This window comes from Corvus brachyrhynchos, unplaced genomic scaffold (genome assembly GCF_000691975.1).
Source record: "Corvus brachyrhynchos isolate BGI_N302 unplaced genomic scaffold, ASM69197v1 scaffold136, whole genome shotgun sequence".
NCBI classification, from domain to species: domain Eukaryota; kingdom Metazoa; phylum Chordata; class Aves; order Passeriformes; family Corvidae; genus Corvus; species Corvus brachyrhynchos.
Genome location: NW_008239080.1, coordinates 8,497,411 through 8,506,494, shown reverse-complemented (window position 1 = coordinate 8,506,494; position 9,084 = coordinate 8,497,411). Strand labels below are relative to the sequence as shown.

At 36.7% G+C, this 9,084-nt stretch overlaps 1 protein-coding gene and 1 long non-coding RNA gene across 2 annotated transcripts in view; one reads left to right on the top strand and one right to left on the bottom strand.

Annotated features, from left to right (window-relative positions):
- LOC108447925 overlaps positions 1-8,655 on the top strand; it is a 15,236-nt gene extending 6,581 nt beyond the window's left edge. Inside the window, exons 2-3 of the long non-coding RNA XR_001863624.1 lie at positions 5,966-5,968; positions 8,544-8,655. This is a non-coding gene — a long non-coding RNA (uncharacterized LOC108447925). The remainder of the gene's footprint in view (positions 1-5,965; positions 5,969-8,543) is intronic.
- The window catches only part of CSMD1 (CUB and Sushi multiple domains 1), a 1,107,925-nt gene that overhangs the window by 701,640 nt on the left and 397,201 nt on the right, over positions 1-9,084 (bottom strand). The window lies entirely within an intron of this gene.

Here is a 9,084-nt window from a genome sequence, read left to right as displayed (position 1 = left end):
CCCCCAAGGGGTGGCTGGTCCTTTGTCCAATTAGACTATGAAGAAAAAAGTCTATAAAAGAGTTTGTAAAATAATTAAATAAATCAATCTTGCTGCACAATTCCTGCCTGCTGGATCTTCTCCTCCTCCTCCTCCCTATGGCTGCGGGACACGGTGATATACCGTAGGAACCAGGCCTGCGGTAATAACTGTTTAAAATTTTTACCATCATAACAGCTAACACTTTTACAGCACCTACTCTCTCTATGGAAACTTTTGAGTGTTGTACAAACTCATACCATTGCAAAAATCACTCTACCCTTATCAAATATGGACCTATGCATAAAGACAAATATAGGAATTCTCTTAAGGCTTGTACTGATACTGCGCTTATTTTAAGACGAGAAGAAGGTAAGATAATCACATACAAATGAAGTAGGTAGGATGCCCACTGTGTAAACTGCTGTAATTGTAATCTCTAGGGAAAAATAGGTTAATTACTCGTCAGAAAACTGCAATAGTCTTCTGACAAACATTTAGTACTTTGCCACTTCAGTCTCATCTAGAAGACTGAATAACCTCTTGGATTTACCCTGACACAGTATGTGTTCAGATTTGTGAGGGACATGATTCCTTCTAGCATAATGTCCTGCATTTTCTACAGTAAGTGATCTGCCATGAAAGGATTCGCCAGCTTTCCCTGTGAATTGAAGAGAGAAAAATACTGTGTAGGAAGTACAGCATAAATATTCTGCTTTCATTAAATACATCCATTTCTGTTTTGAGATTTTTGCTTAAATAAGTTCTTTTAAAAAGTCTTCTGTAAATGAAAATATTTAACTTCAGGTATCTTGCAGTAACTCTATGCTAACAAGACAGTTCTTTCCTTTCCAACACCAGTTCAAAATCTTTTCAGCTCTGGGCAGAGAAGTACTTTCTCTGACTACGTTTCTATGAAATCCTGCCAGCATCTCCCTGAGAGTGCAGTAGAGAATAAAGAAAATAGCAGGGCAGATAGTAAAAGAGGGAGCCTCAGTAAGGATGCTTTGTTAGCACAGTGCAGGAATGAAGGGAGAGATGAATCTCACAATTGCCAGGAGGTACAGCAATACCTCCCTGTAGGATTCAAGTTCACTTTTGACGGGGCACAGTACAACCCCTAAGACCCACGGCCTGCCTCCAGCATCCACTCTCTGCATTTCCTGACTGCAATTCTATCCTCTTCTCTGTCCCATTTCACAACCAAACACCTTGGCTTGAGATCTGCCTCAGTCACCTCTCAGCGCTCATCCTTGCACTGTTCTGTGCAGCAATCTGACAATACTTTATCCACAGAATATATGACTTTATTGTGCCTTCTCTACTTCCTAGGAAGAATGCTCTCATGTTTTAAAAATTGTTTTGGATAATGATTGATGGAACATTTTGCTTCATATTAAAGATAGTTTAGAACCTTTGCTTCCATACTGTTCATCTTTCATCATCTTTTAATTGGCACCTTCAAAAAAGAAATTGAACATCAAGCCAGAGAGCGAAAGTATATTGAATGTTGCAGTATATTTCAAATATTATGAGAAAGGCAAAAGTGAAGGCAGATGTTAAGGTTATCTCAGTAACTTTAACTCAGCTCTATATATCTTTGCTGCTATTTATTCTTCAGAGAAGGCAACCCCATCTGTTTGAAAAGGGATGCAGAATGGAAGCATTTCTTTTGCCTCCTATGAGTGCATAACAGCTTAACAGACCAGCTCAGCTGCAACTTCCTAACTCTCCTGCTGACCCAACACACAACATAGAGCACATAATTCCCCTGTTCTCTGCCTAGTTTTCTCTGTTTCTTTCTGTCATGTCATCTGTTTGAAGTCTTTGAACCAAGGTTGGGGTTTTTTTTTCTGAAATATATATTCATATGGCATCTAAGACTGAAGTCCAAAATTCAGTGGGGACTTCTAAGCATTGACCAGTAATTATGCATGTACACTACAGTACATTTTCCTTTACTTCAGAAGAGCAAAAAGTAGGAAATAAATAGTAAATTCCCTCTATCTTCACTCTAATATGACCCTGACATGGCTTCACATATTATTTTCATTGACAAATCAGCAAAAGTCTATTGAATCTACAAAATACAAAGAGAAAATGAATAAACTGTAGTTACATGTCTAAAAGATGGCAGTTCTGATAGAAGTAACAATTTCCAGAAACATAAGAAATCTGAATCATAATAATTTGTTCTCTATTGTTGGTGCAGCCAGAACAGAAAGAATTAAGTTTAATTTATGGTACAGACAAATAGGATAATAGAAAACCCTTCCATACAGAAGATGCTCAAAAGCATTGAGCAGACTGTGAATTTAAAATTAGGTGAGCACTTCCTAGCACATACATTTAGTGCTCTCTATTCAATCCTGGAAAGGCCTAGGTAACTTCTTCAGTTCCCTTGCTGTCTTATTTTACAGGATTCAGTAACCTATTAGCTATCTTCTGTGATTTTGAGAAAGAATGTTCCAGAAAAGCCATATTCATTAATTTTTGGTTATCTGATATATTTCAAATTCACATATTCTGGAAACTCATATGCATTCTAGGACAGAGAGCAGATGAGCAGATAATGGAAATAAAGGTGTTGTTTAATTATTATCACTTGGTTGACTCCAAAAGAATAAGAAATTGACTTCCCAGGTACCAGGTAGAACTAAAATCCCTGCAAATAAAAGATTGTGCTTTTTTGACCTGCACTCTTCTAGAACCGTATAGACCTCCAGAGTATTCCTCTCGCAAATGCTTCCCCAGTATGCCCTAATGATGTTTTTAAACAGTGATTAATTTGTGGATTTAAGTAAATGAAGCTAAAAATTAAAAAAAAAATTAAAAAAACCCCCAGGCTGCAAAGACCAGAACTTATGGTTTTGCAGAAACCATTTCAAATTTTAAAAAAGTATTTTTAAGGTTGAAGACATCATTAGAACTGTTCTTCCATTGTTATAAAGGAAGCTGCAGAGCTTTTGAAATAAGCTCAAGCCTGTTTCATTTCATGTGTAAAGAAAGATCTGAAATAGCCATTGTTTTCCACCTTAAAGGCCTATGTGAAACAGGGTTTAGGATGATAGTTTAACTATTTAACTTAATTCCTGTAAACACTATGATGGAACTCTCAATATTAATCTAATTCACCCAAATTAAACATCTTTTCTTCTCTGCTGACTGTGGACAGAACCAAGAGAAACAGTTAAGTGCTCTTACTAATTTAGAAACCAACCTGCCTCATTGTGGCTTGAGGCTGATGCCCACCAGAGAACAGCTGGCTTTCATACGACCTGGAAGTTTTTCTGTGGCTGATTATTCTGAGCACTGAAAAGTAAGTTTGAAGCTACACTACCCTAAATTCTGCATTATGACTTAGTTACAAGGAAGTAGGGGAGAAGCTTTGATAAAAGAAATAAAAGATATTAAAGGCAAATGTCTGGACTAAGTTGTAATTTCATAATATACTCTGTGCAAGGACACAGACTCAGGTACAATACAGAATCTTTGCAGCTGATGTATTTTGAAAGGGGTTTCTTTCTGCTGGAGTTGTTCTCTGTATCAAATACTCATTAATTACATTTGGAACATATGTGACGTTGTAGAAAATGAGTACTTTTTCCTAGTTTTATATACAGAAAACAAAAGAGGGGAATTTAAGCTGTGTTTTCCACAGCAATAGAATTAAGACTCAAAAGTCCTTGGTTTTGGTATCTGTGATTAGATTTTAACTTTACTAAAATTTACTAAATTGAACTTCATTTGAAATAAAACCCTGCTTATACCACTTATAACTAATAATTTTAATAAGGCTATTATATGACTACTAACATAAACTAATTTATTCCAATCTTCATTGGAAGATAGTATCTATGAAACAAAGGGAAGTAAAACTTACTGCAGACACATTTCACACAGAACAGTTTGGTCTGCTTCATAGGGCTCCTCCATTTTACAGTTATTGATTACTGCTACCATTTTTCAACATATCTGATTTACAAGTCTTTGAAGCACAGAACACAGAAAGTGTAAAAATATGCAGAATTTTTAAATGAAATTATTAAAACTATTCTGCCATATTTTACTGGGCAAACTATAGGGTGGGTTTTTTTCTCAAAATCATTAAAGTTGTTGGCAATTTCAGCATCCCTGCTTTGCTGCTATGTGGTAATTAAACCATTTTACACACCACATGAATCAAAGACCATTTTTTATGAGTGCTCATTTAAGTCTCCAGTCAGTCAATCACATTGAAAAGACTGCAGAGTGACAAACATTTCCTACCATACCTTTTACAGCAACATAAGTCTGTTATTAGGTAATGTCCAGTGGAAAAGAAGCAAAAACGTTAATGATGTCAAAGAACTCGACAATATCTTTGGGTAAAAAAAGGCCTGTGGCTGCATTGCTTTGGAAAAATTAATTCTCTCACTACATCTACTTGGTGCAAGGAGAGCTTGTGTTTTAAGATTATTCTATTCCTTAATCTTTGTGATTTTGGGTATCAATTTTCCAGCTCAGTCAGATTCATTATTCTCCTGAATATATTAATCAGATTCTCATTTTCTATTCTTTGCCAATGAGATATAATTTTATTCAGTCTGAAATTTTTTATTAATTTTTCAGGGAGGTGTATCACCCAGGCTAACTCTTGAAACACTTAAGTTAGCAGGTTCGTCCCCTTAAGTTCCCTGGATCAGCAAAAGAGAGGTAGTTTTCTTTAGAGAGTGATTTTTATCAAAATGTGCATACTAGAGAGGATTTTAATGTACATGCTTCAAATCACTCTCTGGAGGGATCGATCGCTCACTCTCTCTCCTGACTGTACAGAGTGACTGTAGCCTGGCTGTCCCAGATACCTAAGAGTGGCTGTCATTTCACCCTTTTATCCAGCCATCTCCTTGTATGACTACTACTGTCAACTCTATTCCTTAGAAATCTTGCAATTTGTTTTCTTGGCATTGTGAGTTCACTTGTACACTAGATAAAAAAGGCTTAAATAAACTCTTCTACACACAGACCAACCTAACAGCCTGCTGACATTAAAAGGGTCAGTCTACCTTTTCCAGCTCCTGGCCATGAAGTTCTTCATTGTGTTGGACCCAAATCAGACTTCTGCTAGCTTAGCATCCCATTGGATTGGCACACACAACGGCTCACTGAAAGAGCAAGTATGATTTATGCATGGGAAGGTGCAGGAATATATGACTCAAAGTTGGGTAAGCAGAACTACTGTCATAGGGGGAATAAGCTGTTTAATCATTTCAGCCTATTTTGTTTGCCTGTCCTGATAAATGCAAATGATCAGGGTATCTAACAATCCCATTGCGTTAAATTAATTTTGCAGTTATAAAGAGAATGATGTGGAAATGGGAAGTTTACATTTAAACTCAAGATATAAAATATGCTTCCTAAAATCTTGAAACTTGGAACTCATATACTCTTGGTCCATGAAAGAAATTTTGTGCCAAAAGTTGCCGAGTAGAATGAGGTCTTTGTAGTTGCCTGAAATTTTTGCATTCTTAGTTACAGCTCTAAGACACTGTGTCCTAGGGATTCCTTCCTCAACCACTCTGCATCCCCCACAGTCTATAGCATGCACAGTTCCTGGGCCCAGTTTTGTAGCATATACATGGCTGGCTGACTGGCCAAAAAAATGTAAAATTTGGCTCACATTTAAGAAGGGTCAGTAAATAGGTTGCTTTTTATTTTTCCTTTCCACTGTTGACAGATTTCTGCAACACACAGAAACTCAGTATCTTTTTAGATCAGTAAGGCTGTACTGGGGGTAACCCTCTTCAGAGAAGCCCAAAGGTGCCATGTTTTGGATTTGTGACCAGTACTGGACCAAAACCTTGCTGAATGGGTTTGAAGTTGTTCCACAGATTCAAAACTAACAATGTGGAGAACAATAGCGAAAGTATATTCCTGAGAATAAAACCTACAATGAACATCTCCACAGCTAGTATGAACAAATTTATACAAATTCCATTCCTCTAAACACATGTAAAAAAATAAAACTTTAACTATGTATTTGCAGTTTTAGAGAAACTGAGAGCTAGAATAATAATAATGAATAAAAATTCTACACCTCTGACAGTTCCTCTCCTAATGTACTGAGGATTTATCTGGCACTTTCAGATACAAAGAACAATACTCTATTTTTGTGTGTTACGCCTGCATTTTTGTAACATGTGATGCTGCACTTGCTGACCATCTTTTTAAACATTATTTACTACTTTTTTAAGAGTCTTCTTTGCTTCAGAAAATAAAACTGATAACAGACTTTTTCTTTATTATAAAGTTCCAAACCAACATCATTGTAATTTTAGAAGTTAAAGCATTTTTCCTGTAAGTAATCTAAATTATAGCTAAGCTTTTGAAGTCAACAGTTTATAAAATATGGTTTTCCTCTTTTTATTACTGTTTTGGCATCTGTGTTGAAGTTATAGAGTCTCACGCTATGTTGACTGCTTATAAGGCAATTGGCATTATGTAGTATGATAAAACACCCTCATTTTGTTTGCAAATAAACATCTGTATCTTGCCATATATTTAGTGGAATTAACAAGTTACTGGAATGGTTCACAGAAGACCAAAAACCCAGATGTGCTAAGGTGTGCATGCAAGTTAATATTCTACAAGCACACCTCTAAAGAAAAACAAGCCAGACAGTAAGTTTTCATCAGGTGTACACTGTTATAGCGGTAACATGATCAACACCAGCCCCTGCATTTGAACATCAATTACAAATGAGTGACAGTATTAAATAGACCTTGTTCTCCATATAAATGGAGAAAAAGCATGTATCCAACATGCACAGTGGAAATGCAAATAACGTGTTAGTGCTTCAGCTACATGGGACATCTGTGGACAAACAAGTCACTCTGCCTTGTTTTTTCTGCTTCAGGTCACCAATTATAGGAAAAGGGACATCCTAGACTAGGATATCAGGAATTTATTTGAAATAACCATTGTACTTATATATAATAATCATAAGGCCATAAATAAAACTATTGCTATCTTCATATATGTAATACTTTGAACTTTCAGTCTGGAGCAACCCAAAGAAAATATGCACTTTAACCTTCCATTCCAATATTAGGTTCTATACAAATAACAACTGATGTAATAATTGAAAAGCATTCTGGGTTAGTTTTCAATCTTGTCAGGAGTAAAATCTAAGTAAAATTATTTTTCTTTTTAAATAAAGGACAGGGAAGATTTTTCTGTGACAGAAAGTTACCATAAGTTTTCACCTCCCTGTTTAACGCTTGATGCAGACTGGAGTCCCACTTATTCATGAAGCAAAGCATTAGAAGAATCCAAGCCTTTGAATTCAAGATTTGTAAATGTCATACAGTGCTGTTTCAGCTAAAATAAGTACATCTTTTAACACATATTGCATCATTCATCACTTGCCTTTAATCTCAACACTAAGCTGAGAATGATTGGTTTGTTTTGGAAAAAGAAAAAGCCGAAAAAATATGTGAATATTTTGACCAACTCCCAATGTGCAAGCTTTACAGAGTTATTCTAAGTACACAAACCTTGAGAACAGAACTTGAAACAGCATTTCCATAATATTCACTGCTATGTTTATGTTCTTATTATGAATAAAACAGCATGATAACATCTTCCAGAATTAATTCATTATAAATACTTTATATAAAGACCGAAATGTAAATGAAAGTATATTTAACTAGAAATAATTGATTCATTGCTTCTTCTGTCACACTAGTTAATAACATGAAAGGCTCCAAAATAAGAAATCAGCTCCACAGAACTCTCATTTGAAAATGTCCAAGCTACAAAAGTTATTCTGCTACAGTAACTGGTGGCATATGCTATCAATTATACATAAATTCCATTCACTCAAGATTCTATTCTTTCTGTTTTCATGCACACATGCCCCCCTCCTGACAAAGCAGTAAGTGAACCAGGATTTTCTGGTAATTCTGTACAGGATTTTCTGTAGCTTTTCTTTAAATCACATACCCCTATGCCGACAAACAGTTATTTCTGGAGGAAAATTTTACTACCATAGACACTAGAACCTGGGACTTCTCCAACAAGAGAACTCAAAATTGACACTGACACAGAAATATGTTTATACCCATCAGAACCTACCCTGTCTCTCGAACAGCTGGACTACAACTCCGAGGCTTAGTGTGTTGCAATGATTCGTGCAGCCTTCTCTGGATCCCCCTCTCATTATCCATCACCTCTGAAGATCAAACTCTCAAGCCTGCTACTCTCTGCTTGCATTGTATTGTACACCTTTTCCTTTTTTTTTTTTCCCTGTTCATGAGACCCCACCTGGAGTGCTGCATCCAGCACTGGGGGCCCAAATATAAAAAAGGATGTGGAACTGCTGGAGTGAATCAAAGGAGGCCATGAAGATGATCAGTGGGCTGGAGCACCTCTCCTATAAAGACAGGCTGAGAGATCTGAGGTTGTTCAGCCTGGAGAAGAAAAGTCTCTCGGGAGACCTTACAACACCTTTTAGTACCTAAAGGAGGGCTACAAGAAAGCTGGAGTTTACAAGGCCATGTAGCGACAGCACAAGGGGGATTGGCTTCAAACTGAAAGAAAGTAGGTTTAAAACAGGTATTAGTAAGAAATTCTTTACTCTGAGGGTGATAATGCACTGGAACAGGTTGCCTAGCAAAACTGTGGATGCCTCATCCACATAAGTGTTCAAGGCCAGGGTATGTGGAGCGTTGAGCAACCTGGTTTAGTGGAAGGTGTCCCTGTCCATGGCAAGGGGATTGTAACTAAATGATCTTTAGGGTCCCTTCCAACCCAAACCATTCTATAATATATTCAAAAAACTTTGTTGCTGTGCAGGTAGTGTTATGAGAGACATGTGTCGGAGATTGAAATGTTATGGTTTATGGCTTAAACATCTTTATGAAGGACTTTTGCCTTTTGTAGGAAAATTGTATGACAAAAACTGCATGGAATACCACTGCACCATGACTGAGGCCCCTGACTGAGGCCCTGGACTGAGTTAAACTGCCTAAGGTAACTTGAGATAAGGAAAGTGACACTGTTGTTCACAGCATTGTTCAAAGCATC